Raw genomic sequence first — 25446 nt, forward strand, 5'->3', positions numbered from 1 at the left:
TACAGAGCCCCCCTTCGCCTTCGCCATGCATCCTTTGTTTTCCCTTCACTGTTATTCCGTCTTTTACCCAGATGCATGTGCTTAATTTGTTCGGCGTGATGTGTACGGCGATCGTGTGACGAGCCGCGAGGTAAATACCGCGGAAGCGAATCTTGTCGTTCATCTGCGATGAAGAGAGGGGCTATTGTCCTACACGGCTACGCTCCCTCGAGACCAGGAAGACAAGCCTCGACCTATACCTCGGTGCGAGGCTCAGCGTCGCGAGAGCCTGTATATACATGTAGCTATAAGTGTAAAGTATACCCTCTGCCATGTATACGGTATATACCCTTGTCTCCCATATACAAGAACTGAAGGCTTCGGCGGTCCGTGCACCGGACCGCCGAAGCCTTCAGACCTCGTTCGTGGTCCATTGGAGAAAGCGAATAACCGCGACGTCACACGCTCCGTACACTACACGCACTCATGCTACCGTGAACAACAAGCGGCTCTTGATAGAAATAATAAATACGAGGCTGCGAAGTCAGCAGCAATTCTTCCGCATGCAAGAACGTCTCATGGCAGCCCGCCGGCCTTTGTGTTGACATGGACTCACGCGCAACTCCCTCAGCGACGAGAGAAAGGCCCGAAGAGATACGACAACAATGAAAGATGGAACGAGTGCTGAAGCGAATTATTCACGGACAGAACATAACCTAGAGCGAGAGGGATATGGTTTTGTGTGTGTAGACACCAAGCAATAAAATACCGTTGAAAACTTTGCGTAACGGCTTTTTTTTTAGTTTTCATGCGCACGGTTATGCTCTCCTGTTCGCTTTCTCGGCACATGTTTGAATCCGTAAATTGAGCAACGTATCTCTTGTTTACCCTATGTTTATCCCTTATTGGCTCAGAAAAAAAAAACTTTCTCTTTTGTTCCATAGAATTCCGCAAGTTTTGTCGCATGCTTTTCCTAATCAGGCATGACGAGATTTCGTTGATCTTCTTAGTGGCAATTATAGTAAAACAACATAAATTCCGACAGATCCCAAACAATGCGGGAATCGATTTTATGCGACGCGGTCAGTGAGGAGAGGCCGACGCCCTACTTTGAGCCGTCTTGCCTGCACTGTTTTGACGTCTTTGTGTAATTCGAGTTGTTGTGTGCACATCGCAGGCTTCCTATAGACCCGTTGACTACAGTTACGTCTAACGGGTGGCTCATGGTCTTACGTAACTCCGGCACTCACGTTACAGCACAGACGTCACTTTCGCTGAAGCTAAATCAAATCAGTGTTCCCTTTGCTAACGTATTCCTGTGGGAAAAATCATCCATGTTGAGTAATAAAACTAGTGCATATATAAACGTTTGTATGCTACATTAAAATCACCGAGTGCAACAAACGCTACGTATTTCTCTTGATTAATCCACACAATGTGTCTTATTAGGTTTTAGTTCCTCTTTTGACTTGCCTGAGTTGATATGTACTGTGAATCACCTGTGGCGCATATACGCGCATACCAAGGACTGTGGAATGCGCGCATGGGCCACGCGGGACTGCGGCAAAGGGTTTCATTACGTGCGTGACAGGCATATCGTGCTATTGATGCCATGACCTGTCAGCCTTGTGTGTCATAGATCCTCCAGTGCCAGTTTTTGTATGTGCGTACAACGTTGAGGAGGCAGCGACGAGAGCATACCGACACAGGCGGCTAGATAGATATAAACGGTCAAAGTGTCTTTCATTCCTGAAGAAATCCTTTGCATATAATACTTCACCACGCAATTCAACAGCCTCTGTACATACGTATTCGCTTTTATCGTGTATCAGGGTGCCGCGCACCTAAGCACAGCCTTCGCGGCTTGTGCGACGCGGGGATCCATCCGAAGCTCTGTAAGGGCGTCCTTTGCAAAGTGCATCTGAAAAGGATCCGCCAGCCGCCAATAGCAATAGGTGAATAGCAGCAAGGATAAGAAGCGTGAAATGCGCCGAAAAAGAGATGACTCGACATTTTCTTGTCGCATTTGATTCGCGCTATGCCTTCCTAGTCCTCTGAAATGGAATACGAAAAGCTGCCGCCGGGGCCACGGTATACGAAGCATGGGATCGTTTTCGGTGGCGCGACCGTGGACCATGACGTGTGGCGTGTATATATACACCACGCTGGCCGAACGCCCACCTGGCCTGACAGTTCTTTACGAGGGATTACGGTGGCTGCTGCTTCGCGAGGTCGAAGGTGTGCGTAATCCCTTCGCTGACGCGTCTCGTAGTTATACTATGGAGCTTTTTTCAACCCAATGGTGGCAGCATCACTCTGATATGTATATGCGCTACAAGCACGCCGTGGTCTCCGTATCTGTACGGCGCCGCTGGTCTTGCCAGGTGTCTGTGCTTGTAAATCAAGACACCGGGCCTAAGCTCTCGGCCGTCCACTGTCAATGCGGCGTTGAATATAGTGAACCGCGCATCACAGGTTATAGCTCCATAGACGTACACGCAGGCACTGCATTTGGAAGAAAGGCCCTGGCATGCTTCGACAGGGTAGTTCCTGAAGCCAAGCATCGGATACACAGCTACACAGGCCACGAACTACTCGGGAACGAATCAAGTGATAAAAAGGAGTTTGATCATAACTTGCTGTTTTTAGCGCAGGGAACAAATACGGCCAAAGAGAGCCAATAAAAAATTACGGCATATTCACGGGGTGAATAATGATGAATGGGCGAAGCTCCGGAGGGATTCATCGGTAAACTGTGAATCTTCCGTGTAATTCGCCCAGTCCATCATCATGTAAAGACATGAGAAACGCTGTGTGTATATACACAAATCAACTTTTATTTGTTCTTAGACGATGGATGGCTTGCGATGTCCCTTGCCTCGCGCGCTCGCACATCGGGATTCTGTCTGCGAGCGCGCGCTGCTGCCGCCTTGCGCTCTCTCCGCTGTGCAGCCTTATCCATCCGGCGACTCCGAGCGCGCGCCAACAGCGAACGGATTTTATTACAACGCTCCCCCTAGCGTACGTCGCCGCACTAAATCGAACTATTGCCTTCAACCAATGACACGCGCCATATGTGACATCATTCCTATTTTATAAGATCTCGCGTCTTTCATCAACTACAAGTACCGCTTTCTAGTTTATAACATCTTGCATCTTTTCATCATCAGCTACAAGTACCACCATCTAGTAAACACTACAAGAACTAAACGAGAGGTGGCTACATATAGGAGACGGTACCGCCATCTAGTGAACACTGCAAGAACTAAACTAGAGGTGGCTACATACAGGCTACAGGGGACGCACAGCCCACGCCCTAAGGAGCTTCGCCCCTAAAAATAATTTTCGTGATCACGTGTCCTACTATCGCCGCGCTATTCTGGATGTAAAGGTATTGATATGTGGGATTTAACGTCCCAAAACCACCATATGATTATGAGAGATGCCGTAGTGGAGGGCTCCGGAAATTTTGACCACCTGGGGTTCTTTAACGTGCACCCAAATCTGAGCACACGACCTACAACACTTTCGCCTCCATCGGAAATTCAGCCGCCGCAGCCGGGATCCGATACCGCAACCTGCGGGTCAGCAGCCGAGTACCTTAGCCACTAGACCACCGTGGTGGAGCTGTAGTTCATAGAAGCAGTATTCAGCAACATACCTCAAGTTAAATGACATGGCTTAGTTAAATGACATCACCGCCACGAAGTAGAGAGTCGGACCAAGACTCCATCTGGTCGGGAAAAGACATGACGATGATCAAAATGGAAACCGACCACGAATGTTCTCGTAAATGCAACGCGCATTACATTATTTTACGCCAAAATTCGTGGTCGGTGTCCATTCTAATTGTCCTCGTATTGCCACTCCATTAAGTGCTGCCCCCCTCTCCTTCCCTTTTTCGCTAAAAGAAACAAACAGAACGCGATACCCATTCATTATATTTTATGGGCGCTGCTACGCGTCCGATTCGTTCTCTGATAATGGAACATTTATATAGTTGAGCCCTTTCACGAAGAGTCAGCGGCCCAAATCCACTCGAGATCGTGTTCTGTTCTCCCACGCAGTATTTCGCTAACGAGGGCTCGGAATAGCGCGAACGGAACGCGGTTCACACCCTCCGTACAATCGTCACTTCCTCGTGCCTGCAAACGATGACGGATCGACAGCAAACGGTGAAGCGCGCGCGCGCATTTGTAGTACGTGGCACGGGAAGGAGCCGAAAACAAACCCATTGATCAACGCGTCGTCTACAATCGTAAGGAAGGAAAGGGGCAGAGTGTAGTTGAAGGGGAGCGCATGCCGGTGGCGGCTCATATGTGTAGCGGCGGGTCGTACAGCCAAGCAAGAAAAGCCGTGAGGGAGCGTTGCTCGCAGGATGCAACGGGCGAGGTCGATAGCCTGGTTCCCGCGCGCTCAGTGCTGGGCTTCGTCTCACCACCGATCGCCAACCGCGATACATACGTGGCGATGGCCGCCTCGCGGAGCCGGGGGACCACTTGAAAAACCAATCGCCCCCCCGAGCCGCCACGCACTGTACGAATGTGTGTCCGCGCGCCCATTACGAGAAGAAGGAAAGCGAAGGGAGCCGCCAGTCGATGCGAGCGTGTCGCAGCGGCTACGGCGCACGGCTGCACAGTCGTCAGTGGTGGCGTTCCGCAACAGCGCTCATATAGGCGGAAAAAAGAAATGAATGTATCGCGGAGGAAGTCAGTGTTTTTGCACCCATGTGACGCCCCGAAATAAAGGACACGACGTCTTCCTTGCAGTGCCCGGTGCCAGCGGCGTTCTCAGCACGGTCGACATCAGTGGCAGATACTTTCGTACACGTTGCCTCGCTCCCGACAGCTACCTTTAGCCGAACGCTTTCCACACTACGCAGTGCCCCCTGTAAGCGTACGAGATATGCAACAGCTCCATAGAAAAAGGCGTGGGGCACTGGGATATCTGAGATATTTGATTCGCAGGTCAAGCTAAAATGCGAGAAACATTGTCAGTTTTACTTGTCAATAACTGTGCATGAGAAAACGGGGGCCGATGGATTCTATAGCCGCACGTATCCGGAGCAAGCCGAAGCCAACAGCAGGCTTTCGTATGATGGCGCTCTATACGTACTTGAGAAACATATTTCGAAGAACCTGTAACGCAGTATACGAGGGTGTGTAGCCAAATTAATTGATATATACACACCTTTAAGTGGCGAGTGGGTGCTGCTAATAGGTTTTCATTATTTACCCCAGAGTTGCCAACAGCAGCCCCTAGGGTTATGAAAAAATATCTAGATGACATTAAAATTGACAAAAATTGACGTCATTAGTTTGACTATCGTCCACCAAGTTTTGCTGACCATGAGGCTCATGTATGTTATCGCTCTTAATTCCAGTTGCAAACGTGCATATTCAAGAGTAGTATGCGCTTATTATGAGAAAAAGAAAGCATAATTGAGGACACCAGTTATGCTTTCTGGTGTGACTGGTTGGTAGCGCCGAAATATGTCGGTTGTGGTGAGCATGCCGTCGACGCCACGCTGAAACGAAGAGTGGTTCCGTACAGATCTTCGCTGCAGCATTTGCGCTTGCGCCGGTCACGCTGTGAAGCAGCCCGAAAGTAGTGTCACGCGGAAGAGCACGTTGAATATATATATATATATATATATATATATATATATATATATATATATATATATATATATAACGAAGAAGCAAGATTGCGCTTCTAAGGAAACGGGAAGCTGAGCTTAAGAATACTACATTAAGCCGAGGCTACGGCTAAAAATACGCGCACGCACTTTAAGCTTAAAAAAAGTAAATAGGTATACGTCGAAGCGATGAAATAATGTGTCAGGTAAACGCAGAGAATGCGGGAAGCGTCAAGTGGCACTTTTCGAGTCAAACCCGCCATTGTCGCTCCGTTAACGGTCCACTCAAACGACTGGCTCGTTGACCTCCGGCGCTAGGGAACAACAGAGCTACGGAGTTCTGTCCTTTACCTTTCCACATATTCGCTCATTTTTTCAAGCCACAGCACTCGTGGCCTCTCGACGGACTCGACGCATACCCTGGACCATCCCGCGGCCCCCGAGAGTTTCCGGTGTCACCTAATTCCCCGTGGCTCGAAGAAACGCGATCGCGAGCATCCACGATAAACGACCCAACGGCTAATCGACTTCTGCCGGGAAAAAAGAAGAGCATTTCGCCCACAAATATTCGGTGCACCATTAAATAAAACTGCGTAAGTTTATTGCGACACTTCCTTCGCGATTGCCGCCTCTCGGTTTGGCTTTCAGTGAAAATAAGGCTCTGAGCGGCGCCGCAGGAACGATGGAGGTTAGGCTGTTGGCTTGGCCTGCTCTTTCCTGTACTATATACAAAGAGGGCCGATCGCCTCTTTGTGATGACTATAGAGACGCTTTTTTTTTTCTTTGTTCCTGTTTACGGCCTACACCGGTTATTGCGGCCGTTTTCTGGGCATGGCTTCTTTTCACGTGTGCACCTTGCACCCCTTCATTTTATTTATTTATTCATTTGCGTTTCCTGAAAGTGATTATTCTTGAGGTGCGAGGCTGCGTGAAATACGCTTGTAACTTCCGCGTGTAGATGGCAGGGTATCGCGCCACGTCCGCCTCTTATACATTAAACTAACTTGTGTTTGGCATCACCACACCACTGGTTACATTTAAAGTGTGGTTTCGGTTGATCGAAGCTCCATCGAGTATCAAACTTGCCACTTGTCACTGTCGTCGTAATGACTTTGATTATATAAAATTGGGGAGACACTGGAGCTTCGCCTTCCAGAGTAAAGTGCGATAGCGTAGTTTATTTTTCTACGAGATGGTCAACGTATACACTCTTCCCAACGAAGAACACAATTCGAAAAGGTGGTGCGTGACTGGGCAGTGGATCAACATCGGGCGAGACTACGTACATCGCAATATGCATATATATGATCTGCAGTACTCCCGGATTCAAGGAATACAGAAAAAAGCAAATTTGCCTTCATCAGCCCTAAAACAATTGAGCTTGAGCCATCTGCTCGAAATGTACAACAACCACGTGCACATATACACCGATGGTTCAACCACAGCGTCTGGTTCTGGTGGTGCGGTGGTGATTCCAGCTAGAGGAACCACTCTGCGAATCAAACTGTCACATGTCACTACGTCCACAGCGGCAGAACTTGCGGCTTTGCGTGGCGCCATAGAGTACATCAAATCCCAAAGACCGAGTAAATGGGCTGTGTTTTCCGACTCAAAACCAGCCCTACAGAGCATTCAGTCAGTCCTTCGACGAGGTTGCCATGAACAATTAACTTACGAAGTTGTCAAGCTCGTTCACCACGTCACAGAAACAGGCCACGAGGTCAAGTTTCAGTGGCTTCCTGGCCATTGTGGGATCAGTGGCAATGATTCCGCAGACAACGCAGCTCGCACATCGCACCAAGAAGAACACACCCTTCCGATTCCTTTGTCAAGGACTGACGCTGCAAAGCAACTTCGTCACCTGGCACGTAGTCTGAGTCTGCAGGAGTGGAACACCCCAAGCATAAGACATACGAGACTATACCAAATAAACCCTCGACTCGAACTTCGACCTTCATCCGGACTTCGTCGACATGAAGCTTCACTTCTTTGTCGCCTTTGGTTGGGGGTTGCCTTCACAAAAGCATATAGAACCCTCATCGAATTGACCGACAATGCGGAATGCGACGTCTGCTGCACCAAAGAAGACATCGACCATCTGATATGCCAATGCCCTCGATTTGCCTCTGAAAGACAGACGCTTTCGGACGCATTGCGACAATTGGACAATCGGCCAATCTCTGTGCAGATGCTACTGGAACACCGTCATCGCCTTTCGTCGGCTAAAAAAGCAGTCAAAGCTGTATTGTGCTTTTTGAGGACTACAGGCCTAAGTGACCACCTTTAACTTTTGTGTAGTGCCACCGCTGCATACGCGCCAGCCGATTGACTCACAATCCTCTATTTTTTTTATTTTTTTTCTCTCTCTCTCTTTCTCTTCTCTTTCCTCTCTCTCATCTTTATGCCCCCTTCCTATTCCCCCAGCGTAGGGTAGCAAACCGGGCATGTGCCTGGTTAATCTCCCTGCTTTCCCTCTTGTTGTTTACCCTCCCCCCCCCCGGATTCAAACGCGATATGAATTTTCTTTTAGTGTAATGACTGGTATGCGCCACTTCTCGCCATAACCGCGTCGTGCCTCGACAAATCTGGTCTCTGAAGATAATGTTAACAATGATCTATACGCGTTCGAGTCTAAATCATGCCGATATAACACAAACTCATGACCTCGGGAGCGAAATAATGCGAATATTTAGCCCTTCATTGGCCTGTTTCTATTCGTGAGAACTGTACTGTATAAATACATACGTCTTTTTTTGTCAACTAAAAAGAAACTTGTTGATCAGTGGTAATTTGTGCATTTTGCCATGGCGACATCTTGTCGCACTGTGCACGATGTACGATATAGTCACACAGTTTACGGCTTTCTCTTTGCCCACCTCCATATCACCATATCATTTGCCATGCTCCCTCCCCTTCCCGCACACACTCTGGCGCCAGCCAACGGCCATAGATGTCATTAGCTCCCGTGTGAGCGCATGGTCGTTCGATCGCCGCATTTGTACAAACATATGAATTTCCTAACATAACGAGGCATATAAAAGAAACAACCTTGAACGAACTCCGTCGTAATGACCAGCTGTGTGCCACAGTCTTGTTTTGGTCGCGCCTGTTTCCTACCTTACTCCTTATTTTCTTCATTGCATCCGAGACTCCTGGTGTACAAGAAAAAAAAGCATTTAAGCGTGCCTTTTCATTCGTGGCATGAGGAATATTACCAAGAGTAAGTGAGCATTTCCAAAAAGCAATGGTAAACATCTGCATGGCATGACACGAGTGACAGTGGACGTGTAGGGGCTAAAGCGGCTTGCTCCTTTTCTCTTTCATGTTCGCAGGGGCGCTCCAGCTGGCAATTTCTTGATCGGCAGCAGGCCATCTCTTCTGTAAGGTAAGCTAAAGCGGCACGTCTGATAATTCCCTCACGACAAACGAGTTTTATGGCTAAAAGTGTGAAATTTTATTCAGTACCTGCATCGCCTTTGCAGGCATTACAAGAGGCGGGGGGGGGGGGGGGGGGGTATATACATCAATGGGTCAATCGGCATTCATTTCTACACACAAAGCGGGCTAAACGTCATCATTACATTGCATTGCTGCAATATTTGACGGAAGAGCATTCCACTCGCTTGCGGTTCAACAAAAGAATGAATGGCGTAAAGTGTGACGTTTAAATGGAAATTGAAGAACTTTCAAGGCATGGTCCTTTCTTCGTGAAATATATGATAGTAATGCGATATAATAACTACGTTGTGTCAAGTCTTAGATCCTTCGTGAGCGGTCACATCGTGGTTTATTTCGACGTTTGGGCCTAGAGTGTGGCCTTCATCAGGATATATATATATATATATATATATTGGCTTTAGCGGACAAACGTACGAAAACTTTTATTACTCCTACGTTTCGGCCAGGGTCCGGCCTTTGAAGGCCGGACTCCAGCCGAACCCCGGCCAAAACGTAGGGGTAATAAAAGTTGTCGTAAGTTTGTCCGCTCAAGCCAATTTCTATTTATCACTGGATTCACGGAAGACATTCGCTTGATATATATAAATATATATATATATATATATATATATATATATATATATATATATATATATATATATATATATATATATATATATATATATATATAGTGATGTATAACGTATGTATATCGTGATGCACTTTTTCCCCTTGTGGGCATTACCACCCGATATTACACCGTCAACACCACTTTTTACCATTTTCATTGCAACCTGAGGGAAAAACTTCAATTCACGCTAAAAGAACGATCTTGTCGAGCCTTGCTGTATATATGAATACGAATACACGTACAATAAATACGACATTTACACACACTTCTGACCGAGGCCTCTCATGCACGACTGACGTATACGCACGAATGAACCCGGCGTGCTTTGTGAACGATGAGGAAAGGTCGCTGGGCAGTGCATTTCGAGGCAGTGCTTGTAAAAAACTACAGCGCACTTACGTGGAAATATCCCCCGTGTTCACTTCATGCGCGATTGCCTGGGGTAGCACCGTGTCCCATCGCTCACTTTTCCTTTCATTCGCCGTGACAAGGGGGAATTCCGAGCTGGCAGTGAGCCATCGAGCCGCGTACGAACGATTCACTTTGAGACAGTCCTTCGTCGTATCAATAACTTTCTCATAGAAAACTCATAGAGACTCGTCCTCATCCTTGCATAATGAAAGCCGATTGACTTGCGTCCACGGGGGTTGCGTCGTGGTGGCACGCCGCGCGGGTTATATATGTATAGACGACCACCTGCAGCAGTTCCCACGTGGCTGTGGCGGGCCGTCTGCTGTCTGTATCCTCAGAGCATAGCTGGCTGCTCGTATACAGAGAGTGACGCAAATTGCCCGCGTGTGCGTGGCTTCCGCGTATTCGAAGCCGGCGAATAGCCGTGCAGCGATGAATTCTAATAGGTCGGTGTTTGTCTGCGTCGTGTCCCTCCGGGAATCACGGCGTCGTATAAGAAATGTGCAATGCTGCTACCGCCGACACAGTGTAATAAGGCGACCGAAGATGTAAACACGTATGCCAGAGGCGCGGTTAAGCCCGGTACCAAACATATCAATGGCATTTTTATTGATTTTCTCGATTTTTTTTTATTTTTTGCCTGAATACTGCGGACAGACACTGCACAGCTCGGCTGCTTAATTTCTATGTGAGCCAAATGCTCTCGTCCTCCGGGCAACGCGTCACACTGCACCGTAACATGCTGCTGCATTATCTCCCATACGTTTTATCCTATTTTTTTTTGTTTAGTTTGGTTTTCCACCCACCTCAAGCTGTTTCACCGCGTGTTGCGTCATCTGTAGCATACATTATGGCCACGGGTCACTTCTTAAATGAAAGCGCTGCGCGACTCGTTGGGGTCAGTAAATCATGGATGCCCTGTTAAGAAAAACTACTACAAGCTTGGTCAGGTTCAGGTGTGAGACAATTAAGCGAAGCTGAAGTGCTATAGACGCTATAGTGGTCGTTGAGAGGGCGGAACGCGAACACCCGTGTGCATGCTAGTATAGAACCACGTGTGGTCGAAATTTAACCAAGAGTGCACCACTACATGGTGTGCCTCGCAAACATGTCTTAGTTTTGGCAATAAAGCCCTAAAAAAGACTATCAATTATTATCAATTTAGCCGCGTTTTAAAGGGCCGCAGTTGTGTCCCTGCTTTTATATATGCGAGGGGAAAAACATCATACTGCTAAGTTACTACGAGAGACTTCAGTTATTTCGAAGCACTATATAGATAGCCGACAGGTTGATTTGATTGATATGTGGGGTTTAACGTCACAGAACCACCATAAGATTGTGAGAGACGCCGTAGAGAAGGGCTCCGGAAATTTCGACCATCTGGGGTTCTTTATCGTGCACCCAAGTCTGAGTACACGGGCCTACAACATTTCCGCCTCCATCGGAAATGCAACCGCCGCAGCCGGGATTCGATCCCGCGACATGCGGATCGGCAGCCGAGTACCTTAGTCACTAGAACACCACGGCGGGGCAACCGACAGGCGTTAGCACTAAGGGTGAAGCTACTTCACGTTCCACTTTCTTTACAAACTACGAAACGTGCCCATCCTTAGTACACCAAGCCAATCCCGGTGCTTGTATGGGAAACGAAATAATGTAGAACGCATGTTACATGCTAGAGATCCGTATAGAGCAGTGATGAGAAAGCGGATACGTGGAATAGGGAGCCAGACGCATGAGCACATAGTCAGAAAACTGAATTTTGGGTCAACAGAACCCGCGCGCACTAGACTATGGAGACGTTTTTTTCTTTCTTTGAAAGCGGACTTTTTCCTTTTGTTAGCAATAGAATACTTGAGTGGTAAAAGCTTGTTCCTGCGTTGAATATTCCAACTGTTGGCTAAAAATTATTTCAAACATTATGGTTGGGCCAACGCAGCATGGCCGTAAACATGTGTTTCGTTTGATTACAGCTGTAATGACCGCCATCTATTTCTTACTGTGTACATACATCCTGGCCACACTAAGCAGAATGTTGGACGACCTTCTCTTCGGCCACTGTGATTTGTGTAAAATAGCCTTCTTCAAGCATTTAACACAGTAAAGGTTTCGTACATCAAGCTCATGCAAGCCCAGAAACTGACGAGCGTCTCTTAAGCAAGCACAAAACATTTTCACCCTTCTCTTTAAAAAAATAGCATAGTTGGCATCTACACACATTTGTGCGCGTTATGTGAACGTTTCCTGTATTTCTGTCTCTCTCTATTTTTTATCGCAACCACTTCCGAAGTGTCGTATAGACGGCATGCGCGGTCGTATCAGAAGGTGTACTTATTGATTCTTCGCCTATGACCGCGAGTCTGATTTCATTTTATGCTCCCTCACGCATTCGCGTGTGTGCTGAATCGCTGATGGCCAATTCGCTTGCATTGTACTGCCTTACGAAGTTCAGAGTTGCTACAACAACTACGGGCTGTCCAGAGAGCCTACGATGCGGCGGTGAGGCTAGGCCTGCCTTCTCGTTCCTACGTAGGAGCGGCCCGCGACGTTGCTCTAAAGAAGTAGCGTTTCTCAGGACCCAATAAAGTTCTTTGTCTGTCTGTCTGTACAGGTTACTATTACACCGTGTGTCTGCCTTTCTGTACATACATGACGCTTTTTCCGGCGTCCATGCTTTCAAACCACTCTCGGATGCAGCCTCACTCGCGTTTACTTTTGCTACAGTATAATATCGCTGGCATGGTGGAGCAACGAGACGCATGCACCCCCTGTATAGGCCGCACTCAGAGGCTGGTGTAGCTGTCTTAAGTATACACACAACACAACCTCGTCATTTTCTCGGACCACTTTAAGGCAGCAACAGCGCCAGCGGGCCTATGTAGCAGACGCACTGAGTGACGCGTACGCATCTTTTTCAGTCACAAATGAAGCCATCTTCGTCAATCTTCTTCGGCTGGTTCGCCTCGCTGCCTGTGCACGTGTGCTTACGGCGCGTGTCTGCATAGACTCGCGGACGTTTCCTATAAGAGTGATGGATCGCGCCGGCAACAACCCAGACGCGCTCGTGCAGCGCAGCAGGTCGACCGCGGTCGCCGTGCTGAGCGCACGATGCGCAAACGTTGCACCGAGAGATGCCGAGGCGTGCATGTGGCCACGCCGCGGCCTGCACAGACAACGCGAGCGCGCCTTCTCCTTTTTCGTTGACCGAGTCAACCGCGCTGCGGGCGATCCATCACGAGAAAGATTGTGGGGAAGAATGGCGAAAACGTGGATGCCACCGCCGTGTAACGAGCGTGTATACACCGGAAACTTCAAACCACACGCGCACGCATAATAGTGCGTGCACGGCGCCTTTGGTTAAACATGAGCTCCTTTTTTCTCCACGCGTAACCATCTATTCTGTTATTGTGGGCGGCGGTGCATGGTAGCGCCTTCGGGTCGGGTCAGCGCCCCAGTCGTCCATCCTCGCCGTGTCTCGGGCATCTGCGTATGCACCCCGTTGCGCTCATGCTGATGCGTGGCTGCCCGCCGCTGTATAACTAACTATACACGTCACTCAGAACATATGCTTGTTTCGTTATCATCTCTAGCTCGGCCGTTATGGTGGATCGGCCTGGTTAGCCGTGGAGGAGGGCACGGGTAGAAGTGGGGGAGCTAAGCGTAAGATAAAGGATTAGTAACACCTTTCTTCTATGTTTTACGTAAGACATATAGTGGCGATTGCCGTCACAATTTAACTTAGGAACAACATGGGTGAGAGGTGAAAGTCATGGCGTATATTATTCATTGTTGCCATAGTACTATCGGTAGCCTTGAGCATTGTTAAATCATTTTTTTTTAGATAACTGACGATCTGATGATTGATATGTGGGATGTAACGTCCCAAAACCACCATATGATTATGAGAGACGCAGCTGACGATCAGTGACTTTCAGCTCATGCACGTGGACCGCAAATAATTTTTGAATAACGAAATTGTAGTGCCATCATCATCGCCATCATTTCTTGATCACTGCGCCGCGCCTCTCGCGCAGCTGATGCTAGCTCGAGCTGCGCGAGGTTGAGAACGAGCTTCTGGCCTGGCGGTTTGGACGCTGGTAGCCGACGTGGCTCCGCTTCAGGCCTGCAATAAAGTGGCGAGATCGGCTCGGCCCCATCGGCCGCCTTCGACCTCATCTCACGTCTCTCTTCTCTCGTCGCTACAAAATAAAATATCTGTAATCGCTGTGAAAAATCTAGATACAACTAACACTTGTTCGTATTCAAAACAATAGAACCATGGTAATAAAGCCTATTACCAAAATTAAGTTTCTTCTCAAATGTTTTTAAAAGGCAACTAGGTTTTGCAGCAGCGCACTCACAAGTTTATAGCATCTTTTTTTCTCTTTTGTTGTATAACTGAACAGTTAGACGAGTGCAACGTTTTTGATCCTTCAGTCCACTCTCGAGCTGTTTTCAAACCTGCCCCGTGGCTGCTGATAGCATGCATTCCGCTGATGCTAGCATTGCAATAAGGCAAAGTTATACTACATATAAATAGTTATCTTGGCCGCTGATAAAATACCAGAAACTATATACCGTGAGCCGTGCAAAGCAGCATCGTGTCGTCGACTTCAAAGCCTATATGCACTCTAGAAATCAAAGCATTTTTTTTATTCCGACTTTAATGTCTGTCCAAGTCACACCACCAAGATGGTTTCGCACATTTTTTCCACAATCGCGACGCCGTACGCATGCCGCATCGCGCGTACGTTAAACATGCAACGCGCTACTTGTGCTCCTCCTTAGCTGTATACAGCAGAGGACGAGTTGCGGAAACCCCATCATGGCGCTGTCGACCCATTGCGCAATGCTTTGAATTCGATGGAAGAGGCTGATCACGTGTCACGGCGTAGATATCTCCACGAGACAGCTTCCGCGCGGCGCATCACCCCTTTCATCTCTATTACGGTCTCATCTCTGCACTCACAACTGCCTCCCGCGCCAGGCGTGCAACAACTCGCTTTCCCTTCTTCCGCCTCCCTCCCTCGAGTGCCACCCTCGAGGCAGCGGTATGCGAGATGCGTCGACGCAGACAGCGCTAAAAGAGATAAAAATAAAAGAAAGAATGAGCCGAGAACAAGAAAGCAGACACGCCTGTTACCCGCCTCCCAAATAAAGCCTGACCCAGATCCAGCGAGAGCAGAAACGGCGGCTGACGGCTGTCAGTCTTGCGCGCGACGAGCGGTCTTCCGGTCATCGCCAGTGAACGGCGCTCGGCAAGCGAGCCACACCTCGGCACAACCCCCGCCACGACGAGCATCGAAAGCGAGAGCGCACTCACTGAACCGTTGAACGCTCCAGGCGCGAGCATTGCTTTCGAGAAGTTGGTATGGCGTGTTTGGTGAACACAAACGGGGTTCCAGTTTTGGCACTTCTCGGGCCGACTCATTCATACGCCTGATATGAGCGTGTGTCCGCTTTTGAACGACTACTCCTTTGATCCACTTCAGACACTTTCATTTTCTGGTTGTTTCTTTTTTTTTTCGCAGAGAGATATAAAAGAGGCATCACTAGGTCTTCGCGCGTTCAACGTCGGCTTCCTGAAAGGCCGAACAATACGGCTTTACGGCACTGTCACCTCGCGCAGTCGTCCGATCATCGGTGCTATGCCGCCGGCAAAAACTGCCGTAGTCCTTTTAAAGGGCTCTCGCGGGTGATGCTTTCCCTTTCGCCGAGTGCTATGCCCGTGAGCGACATGTCCAGGATGAGTGTCCTCATGAACAGTGCTGATATCTATCTATATATACGATATGCTCTGGTCCCTCATCCGCGGTAGCATCAGTACATACATATATGGGCAGGTCGTTGGCTTTTTCTGCAGCTATTTATAATAACGGAATACATACACAGTCATCACTCTTCAAGCAATACTTTTTGCACTACAGGTATGTATCTTACGCACACATGCAGCCTATACTGGAGGGTTTAAAAGAAGCGCATATGACACCAAAGCACTGATGCTAATTAACCAAATCGTTGCGTGTGAATAATAATTAGTGGATTATTTTAGCGCACACCTATCACAGATATATAATTTCTGCTGGGCACGGTGTCATCACTCAGGTGCGGCTAGTTGTGATGGACCTCACAGAAACTTATCTAGCGTAATTGAATATCTCTGACAGCACCCATGGTCATAATTGTTGACAGCAGTGTATGGTGTTTCAGGTTACACGAGCATACTGCCCTGCTCCACCCTTTCTTTTTTTTCTGTTTTTCTCGAATTCTTATCACTACTGTGAACCATTATTGTTCTTGTTACGTTTATTTCCTCTTTTCCTCTTGCCTTAACCTGGTATTTCCGCAAAGGTAACGCTTCGTTGATTAGCAAGCCGGATGTCATTCCTTTATTATTTATATTTGGCAAAATATGGGAGGGTAGGCTAGGGTAGAGCCGGCTATCCCAGCATCATGGTAGTAATGTACAAGATACACACAGATATTAACAGGAGAAACAAAGAGAAAGGCGGCCATTCGTAAGTCTCGCCCGCTCAAGATAGATTCGGGCGGGGCACCGCTTCGCAGCGGCGAGTTCCTCTCACACCGACTCATGTCACGGCGAGTGGTACATTCTTCGAGTGGCATCTCTAAATGCGGCGTGCACCCTGAAGTGTCCCGCATCAACGTTGGACATCCCGAAACAGACAAGTGTGCTGCGTAGATCGCGCAGTAGCGAGCTGTATTTTGTATAAATATATGCACCGACGAACGTCGTCGCGAAAATAGCTTTTAAAAATTCAAACTCTATATCCCGCACACCTGGCTTCTCCGAGAAGACGTTGTGCACTCCCGCCAGCAGAGACAACGTCGCATAGCCACAGCACAACCAGTGCGACTTTTAATGCTCATTGATTGCGGTGGAACGCAATTTGCACCAAACCGCCTTCGGAAATGAGCCTTTCAGGAAGAAAAAAAAAACCAGGGGAAAAGAAAGTCGGGCAAAGCTTGTGGTGTAAACGTATCAAGTGTCCACGGCTTTAAAATATATTGGAGGAGGCAAAGAAGTGATTTCTCTTGCTGCCGCTGATTGGGGGAGATTGAGGGAGCTTACGTCGAGGGAGAGTGAGAGAAAAAAAGGTTGTTCCCGCTTTTGATGCAGGAAGCATGGCTCGACGATGCACAATGGCAGTCAGAGTCATACGGCAGTGTTGCGTGAATGGGTAGCTTGTCTCCTCGAATCAAATCCGCGTGATTTATCATTTCCTTCTACATATGCCATTACTAAACGTCTTTTCCTTCTTAACAAGTCCTACCTGAGGGCTGGCTAGCTGTTTTTTGCTGAAGGCGTAGATTGCCAGATGGGTATAAACCAACAAAACAGCTTTGTTACTAAACCTAATCGAACCTTTAGGTATAAGGGGCGACTGATTAAGAGTCCTGTACCCTTTTTACGCCTTAGCGTTAAAGATCTTGTTAAAAAAAATTCCGGCGTTGGTGTTGGTGTCGGCGTCGTTGGTTGTGAGAGGAAAATCACCATCTTATGCGTGACCGAAAATCGAGAACGATGCAAAATAAAATACATAAATGATAAAAATCCTGCAGCAGGATGGGGACCGAATCAGGATTGTTCGAGGGCAAGTGGGGATCGCACCTGGGTCGTCTGCGTGGCAAACGGATGTCTTGCCACACGGCCATGCCTCTGCTTGGGAAAAAAGTGAAAATAACTTCCTCTGCCTGGACATGCAGTGAAAGTAGCTTTCATGCTTCACAAACGCGCGCGTCCTGCATGCATGCTTCACAATGGAACTTAAAATATTGCAGTAATAATGCATGGTACAAGCTTCCATTCCCAACGGCCGTCAGAATATGTGATCACCATAATTACTCCGTGGTTGAGAGCCGGTACCCACTACAAAGGGCACACCCGCTAATGCGCCTATTTCCTTGAGATCACGTAGTGGGTGCATAGCAAATTCGAAAAGGTTTCATGCACTAAGTGTTTGAAGTACGCACTAGAAACAGGATGTCGCTATCACGTTCATCTCCTAAAGGCGAAGCTTTAGAGTCCCCAAATTTTAATCTCTAGAATTAGAGATCACAGATATGAAACACGTAACAGACGGGCTATAGCACACATGGTGCGTGTTTGCCAGTAAACTGAAGTAGAATTTACAAAGAAAACAGTTAGCTAGCAAATCATATACCTATATGATGCATCGAGTGCATGCATGGTGACAAGCCCTCACCGGTGTGTAACTGAAGTCAGACAATCGTGAGCCTTCTGCGATGTCTATGTGCCACTGTCCAAGCTTCCCATGGCATGACTCCTGTTTATAGCCTTTCCCTTCTTCCTTCCAACAGCGGTAAGATTATAAAAAAGGCAATAAATGCGGCCCAAAGGCATCCGTGCACGTGACTCGGTGGCCGATGGTGGTTTATGGCATTTTATACCAAAAGGTACAGTGATGGTGAAATAAAATCAATGAATAGCTCAAAAGTATGTGAAAAAGTACAGAATAGCGCACAAAATGGCGTCGAAATGGTGTGCCAATGTATGACCGGAAATCGATAACTACCTCTGGTTCAAAGCACCAAGAACAGGCTGCATTATACTTGCCACTCAAAAAGATTTCCGAGCCAAAAAATTTCAATTACGTTCGTAGTTTGCGAGCCTTCGGCTTACAGACTTCATGTCACGCATGAAAACAAAACCCGTTGAAAACGTAAGGTAAAAAATGAAACAAGACGCACCGTGGAGGTTGCATCTATAGCTGAAACAGGCCTCTGTAATTCTGCCAACGTTATGGACAGTATTCCCCCAGCAGCTGTTTCTGTTTAGCGCTCGCAACCGGCTAGCGCAATCGGTTATGCGGAGCACGAAGTCGCGTTGACCTTCGGCGGCGAGTGCCTGCATTTAAACAGGTGGAGAGTGAAGCCGGAGAGCACGAAACAAGGGAGCGGGTGCAACGTCGATGATGCTTGACTCTTGGCAGCAGCGCTGGATCTCAGAAATGAAGTAGGATATATATATATATATATATATATATATATATATATATATATATATATATATATATATATATATATATATATATATATATATATATACCGCTCGCTGATGTAGTGAGTGCTTGCGCAACACGGGCACCCACCGTTGTATATGCTTCCGGAGAGAGGTTTTTGCTAGACTGCTAGCACGCCTTGAACAAGACGTGGAAAAGAAGCACGGAGACGAGGAAAATTGTGCTAGAGGAAATAAACGAACAAAAACAAACATACGGACCTGGGGAGAGGCTCGTAGAAGGAGAAGGGTGCACCTGAAGGGGCAAAAACAAGGACGTTACTATGTGCCGCGCGGTTGCCGCTCAGCCCTCGCGCTTTTTAAAAGGTGCGTCATGAGGCCTTGGCCCGTTCAAGTTTGCCGCGCCGTGAGAAAATGCACAGTCGGCACTGTTTACAAATAGTGCGAGGCAAGGCGAACCGCGTGCTCCCGGTCTTAACGGCCGGCGGCCACCTGCGGGAAACGGTGGGCTTAAAATGCTGGCCGTGCAGCGGACACGCAACACGTGGAGGACGCGAGAGCGTGTGCTATTACGTTAAGGCATTTGACGACTGAGAACCGCTTACTCGGCAGTGCTCGAACGCCGCCTCTTGTCCCGTCCTTTCGCAGTGCGTCTTCCGCTGAGCCGAACGCGCCGGTAATGGCACTGACTTCATTTTGGGACGCGGTTGTGCGCATGCCAACTCGGGGACATCCCTGCGAAACTTTGAAGTCGCGGGCTAGTAGCAGTTCACGCCTTCCTGCATCTGCACGTTAATGTATTCCAGGGACCGAATTGGCAAAAAGTTCTCCGAGGGTCTTTTCCCATTTGCCAGTTGGCTTCGCCAATGCGTCGAGCATAATCATCCTGATTCATTGAAATATCTTTATCTTGCGAAACTTTTTTTTTGCTTAACAAACTTTTGTGAATACGAATGCAAATTTTTCTACGAATACCCTAAATAATTAAAAATACGCTTTCCGACGAAAACAGAACACTTGAAAAGCAAACTGTCAGGTGCAGCGGACGTCCGTAGATGATGCCAAACTCACACCAAACAGGCTGTCACAATTTTTACGTCCTGTGCAGTACAATGATCTCTTGCAATGATTTTGAATTTACCCTGCCCGGCTCGAGCTGATTCTATATTATGCCAAGAATACTTCTTAATTTCATTACTGCACATACTCTCTACCGCCCTCGGCTGCATTTTCTATTCCTTAGTATATCCATTCAATTAGTTTGAAGACCACCGGTTGTCGCATTCCTGGAATGCCCAGGGCATATGATTTTTTTCCCTGAAGGTGCGCATCTACAGTCGGATACAATTTACGAATGCAACAGAGTCTCTGGCAACTGCAATGATTGTCCCACTCATGAGATGAACGGTGGAGTCACTGGCCGTCTATATGACGAGAGCCCATCAGTGCAGGCTCTTATTCAGGAGGAAATGCCGCTGCCCTTTCAAGTTGTGAGTGGCGGCTGAATCTCGGATACACCTCTTCGTTCTCTGAACAACTCGTCCAATCTCTTAGTCAGAAAAACGACATGTATTACCCATTATAAATATTTAGCATGTTTTAGTTAAGACTCCATAGTATATATTTAGTAGAATTGCACCACTGTGCAATGTCAGTGCACGTTAAAGAACACTAGTCGGTATAAATTTCCAGACCCCTAAGCTACAGCGTACATCGGAGTTTTTGGGCTTTAAATCTCAGCTATTATTATTAATATTATTACATTGTTTTGGTAGCCTCAGTTTTTGGAAGCAAACGCTGATGCAGCTAGGGCGTTTTTTTTTTTTTCTTGAAAAGCACGGAAATTTGTGAATAGGCAATTCCAAGTTTGGCATAGAACTGGAAAATGACGGTGTAAAATAGGCGTATTCGCGAAAAAAAAAAAAAAGCTGCCATGCACTCGAAGCGTGCCTCAGAATCTTCTCGATCCGGGAGTTAACCGCAAGCTTCAACGGCGCATTATCCGGCGCATTATCGGCGCATTATCGGTGAACTATCGGCGCATTATCGAACGCTGTCTCTGAAAAGGGCGAGTTATCTACATTTAGAACAGTTACACCTGACATTTGGAGCAGTTACACCTCTAAGACTCTTTTGATATATCTCCTGTTATACAGAATGTGATAGCTCAATGCTTAGAACCAGAATCCACCTGTACTCTGATACGACTTCAGTACATTGGTATAACATATGTTCAGGGGAAGCGCGACCAGAAGTGTACATGTACGTTCAATAATGATGTGCAGCGCATCCGTGGACGATGTTGAAACCTGAGATTTTAGTTTCTTGGGCACCACTTGCCCCTCAGTGTGTTTTTTTCATTGCCATCGGCGCAATACTCGATGCTTACGCGCATGGCGGCCCACACCAAAAATCATCGAACATATGTGTTCGCCACGGGAGCAATACCCCAATACCCAGTACGTCACTTACAAATCCCTCCGTCACTCTTTCTCTTATGCATAAACTTTACTGCTATTTAGAACACGCCGCTTTCCTTTTCTTTCCATTGCTTTCCGTTTTTCCGAGTCTCTAGGCAGCTGATGCGCCATGGCGCTGGGCGACAGGTTAACAATGGGACGCGCCGTCGAGCAGTACACGCGGTCGGCTGCATTCCAACAGGTCCATTGTCTTCCGAGAAGTCAGCGGTGTCACCCAACACGCCTGAATAGACCATTCAGGATTCGATTTTGGAACAAAGAAGTAAGAATGCCGAGAAAAAGAATACTTCGGTTGGTGTCATCTTTCTGGGTGATTACATTTGCGACCTGTTCTATCTGACGATATTGGTGCTCTTTGACCGGAAGCAAACTTTGGTCTTCGGTTCACGAACAGACACCGCAGCGGGTACGCGATGCATACTTCATCTCTTTTTCTCGTAGTTGCCATTAGCCTCAAACAACTGGCTGATGTTATAACATATGGGCAGACCTTTCAGGCAACAAAGCACCTTCGCGCTTCGAGCCATGTGACGTCACGAGAAAAGGCCTATAAATATATAGCAAGGACTGCGTGTACATGACACGCCTGTCGGGGCTTTGGTACGACCATGCATATATTACGCAAAAATATGAATTTGGGTGTGGCTGTGGCTTTCTTGCACGATGTACCAGGTCAACTTTGGCAGGTGGTCTGCTACCTAGCAAAACGTGATAAGTGCATGGTCTTTTTATTCGTGCGTGCATGGGTATGGGGAATAGGGCGATGTGTCTTAACGGTCATTCACACTGATCAAGCATAACGGACGAGGCAGCGTGATGTTTAAGCTCACCTGCGCATACAGTGCTAAGGCTGTGTTATTTAAACTCAGAAAGATAGCAGTCAGAGTGACAGCTCAAGCTACAGCAGAAGCTCATCCTAGAGCGATATTATGTATGTATGCCTGAACCAAACATGCTGTAAAATATTACAGCAAAAAACCTTACTTTTTTTTTCGGGGGGGGGGGGGGGCTGATTGCGACAAAGCATCGTCACTTTTGGCTTGTGGGGACAAGACAAAGAGTACATCAACGAAGCATTACTTAGGAGGCAGCGACCTCACTACTCCCTTTCTTGCAGTACACCACACGCTGTCAACAAGCTGGGTGCACGCGTTTGTGGGTTCCGTGCGTGTATAAACATATATAGCCAAGAGCAAATGACTTGGTTCATGTATATGCCTTTTTGTTTGTTTATGCGCCACATTGCTTTCGATAAATCTTGCCGAAATTTTACAAGTATATATTATAGGATCACCGGAATTCACCTCAAGTGCACATAAACATAAAAGCCACCCGAGCTCTTAAGACCGATAATATGACTCGCGTGCTTGAACTGTACCCGGAGAAAGTGAAATATCGTGCGGCTGTATTCGAATGTTCGCGAGTGGCACCCCGTCAGGCCTCAGGCGGCGATCTGTGGCGGAAAAGTTTAACGCGTCGGCACGATGCACTGCCAGAGGAGGCTAAGATGGGTTCATTCTCTCTTGAACTTCTTACAATACTCTCTTCCGGCTCGATCCGAGTCTCGACTTGCCCCAATAGACAGGCGCCTCCAAGTCTCGACTTGCCCCAATACGCAGGCGCCTCCACTGGCGGTTGTTCGAGTCCCCGTTCGTGCGATTCCGTCGCACCGCCGTTCCGCGTCACTGCCGAGACACCTTCGGCCCTTTCAAAATGCAGCGACGATGCTGGCCGTCCCGAACGAAACGCCGGAAGGAGTGCGGCCCGCGGAGGCTGCCTCTCCAGAGGATGGAAGCGTCGCGTCAATCCTCGGCCGCGCGTTCATCATCGTACTTCCAGCTGTCGAGTTGACGTCGCTGCTGCCCGCGGGGCTCATCCCTCCCCTCTTTGACACTCTCCTGCTTTGATTTATGGGCGACGCGAAGGGTGGCCGAGGGGGGTCGCATACAGGCCGCCGGTGTGGTTGCGCAACACCGGCGCCGTGGAATGCGGCGGTGGCCCCGTCGCTGCTGGCACTAGTTGGGAACTGTCGTCGGGTTTCCGCTGCGTGCTATTGGCAACGCTGCCGACAACGCTTCCCAGTGCGAGCGCATATAGGCGTCGCCTGCGCTGTACTCTCGTTTTCGCGCAGCGTCTGCAAGTGAGGTAGGTGCTTATAGTGTGCTAGTAAAAACCTGCGCACCGCGTGGGGTCTTGCGCACTCTCGTACAGACACACACCGGAGAGTCCGTGCACGTCGATTTATGTTTATTTCAAAGCGTATTCAGAAATGTGAATACATGACAACAGCATAGCATGGTGAGCCCTACCTACAGTGTTTACAACAAAAAAACGTTTCACAAGCGTTATGACTCTCAAATGATACGCTAGAATGGCCGGTATTCTTCTCCGTGTACCTGTGAGACAGATGAACTTTCTTCTCGGGCTGCGAGATATGAGCATCGGGATTGTGGCCTCCTGGACCGTCGACTGGGCAACAATGCTTCACAGCTTTGTGACGCTGCTCACTCACTATATACACTGGACTGTTTCTCGGGGCGCCACAGTCCCGCAGCCGCTATATGCCGGTCACTCGGGAGGCGCGAATCGAAAACACACCGTATAGGGAAAGCAGCCCACATGTGAGATCGTGCGAAGAAGGTGGATGCGGGTGCACGCGTGTTCCCGATTTTTATGCCGAATCGAAGGGGCCTTGAGTGCGTCGATCGGCGAAACACCACGCCGGCGATCCGACGTTGTCAGAGCCGTGTATACTTTCCGTAAATAACAAACAGCGCGCTCGTGGGAGAACACGCGTGCCAGCCTGATCGAGGCCCGTGCGGAAACTGCTCGAGAGAAGAAGGGGAGCCCCTCAATGGGGCCAAGGTGGAGGTGGTGGAATTACTGTACGCGCGCGCCGTCGCCACGGCCAGCGCAGTGAGATTCGACTCGTTTTCCGCACGCGCGCGGTGTTACCGCAGCGTTTCCTGCACATTTTTTCTTCCTTCGGCGGTTCAGGCTATACTCCTGGATCTAGCTAGATTCGTAGCCGCGTATGTGCTTGTGGTTCTTTCTTTTCTCTCTCGTTGCTTACGTGAAATTGTGATTTCGAATTTGGGGCGATTGCTGAGAGCAGTGCTATGGGGCGACCCCCTGTGTAATCCCTTCTAGTCTCCCCCTTTCACCCTCTTCAACTCACACCGATGAACGTTCATAAAAAGAAACATTGCGGAGACAAAACATTTTGTTTTGTTTTACAGCCTCCGGTATTGAAGCAATGGGCACATTTTCTGGTCACCGTGCGCAGCGAGATTGCTGAGTGACGCCTCGATTCACGACAACTTGAAAATGTATGGCCAACAAGTTTCGATGGCCAAATCGTGGGCGTCCTAAGAGGTGCGCTGAGTGAAAACACGAGTTCATTGCGTCCGAATCGTTGAAGGCTCGGAGGTGTGTGTACGCCTCCGTGTTGCGGCTCTCTGTTTCATCTTTCCTATTTACACGGATCCACGATTCGATAGGGCGGCATATACCCTCGCTTCGTCCAAACGTAATTTGACATGGTCCCGCACTGGTTCCATGGCACAATTTTGAATTTAGAACTATGTTTGGAGGTTTATTTTGGAAGCAGTAATACCTCAATAATACCCAGATATAGAAACAATATCTTCTTGTTTTCTTTTTTTGCTGCATGACTTCTAGCTTTATTCGGTTACGCTGTAAAAAATCAATCGTTTTTAAGTGACGCTACGTAACTTCGAGTTGACGTTTCTCATATATGGTGTTGCACATGTGGTGAAACAGGAAACCGTAACATTCTGTCATTGTCTCCAATCGCAAAGTGACGCCGCAAAGTGACTGACTCGCTTCAGCATTTGGTTCAATT

General features: G+C 48.1%; 1 protein-coding gene across 2 annotated transcripts in view; it reads left to right on the forward strand.

Moving 5' to 3' along the window:
* Nucleotides 1–25446, forward strand: part of LOC119162229 (Ig-like and fibronectin type-III domain-containing protein 2) — a 254828-nt gene that overhangs the window by 107459 nt on the left and 121923 nt on the right. The window contains exon 2 of one of the 2 annotated variants that reach the window (XM_075879049.1): nucleotides 8950–9002. The exons of the other annotated variant lie outside the window; for it this stretch is intronic. The gene's annotated coding sequence lies outside the window, so the exon portion shown is untranslated. The remainder of the gene's footprint in view (nucleotides 1–8949; nucleotides 9003–25446) is intronic. 2 annotated transcript variants of the gene reach the window in all.

Source organism: Rhipicephalus microplus, chromosome X (genome assembly GCF_043290135.1).
Source record: "Rhipicephalus microplus isolate Deutch F79 chromosome X, USDA_Rmic, whole genome shotgun sequence".
Taxonomy (NCBI): Eukaryota; Metazoa; Arthropoda; class Arachnida; order Ixodida; family Ixodidae; genus Rhipicephalus; species Rhipicephalus microplus.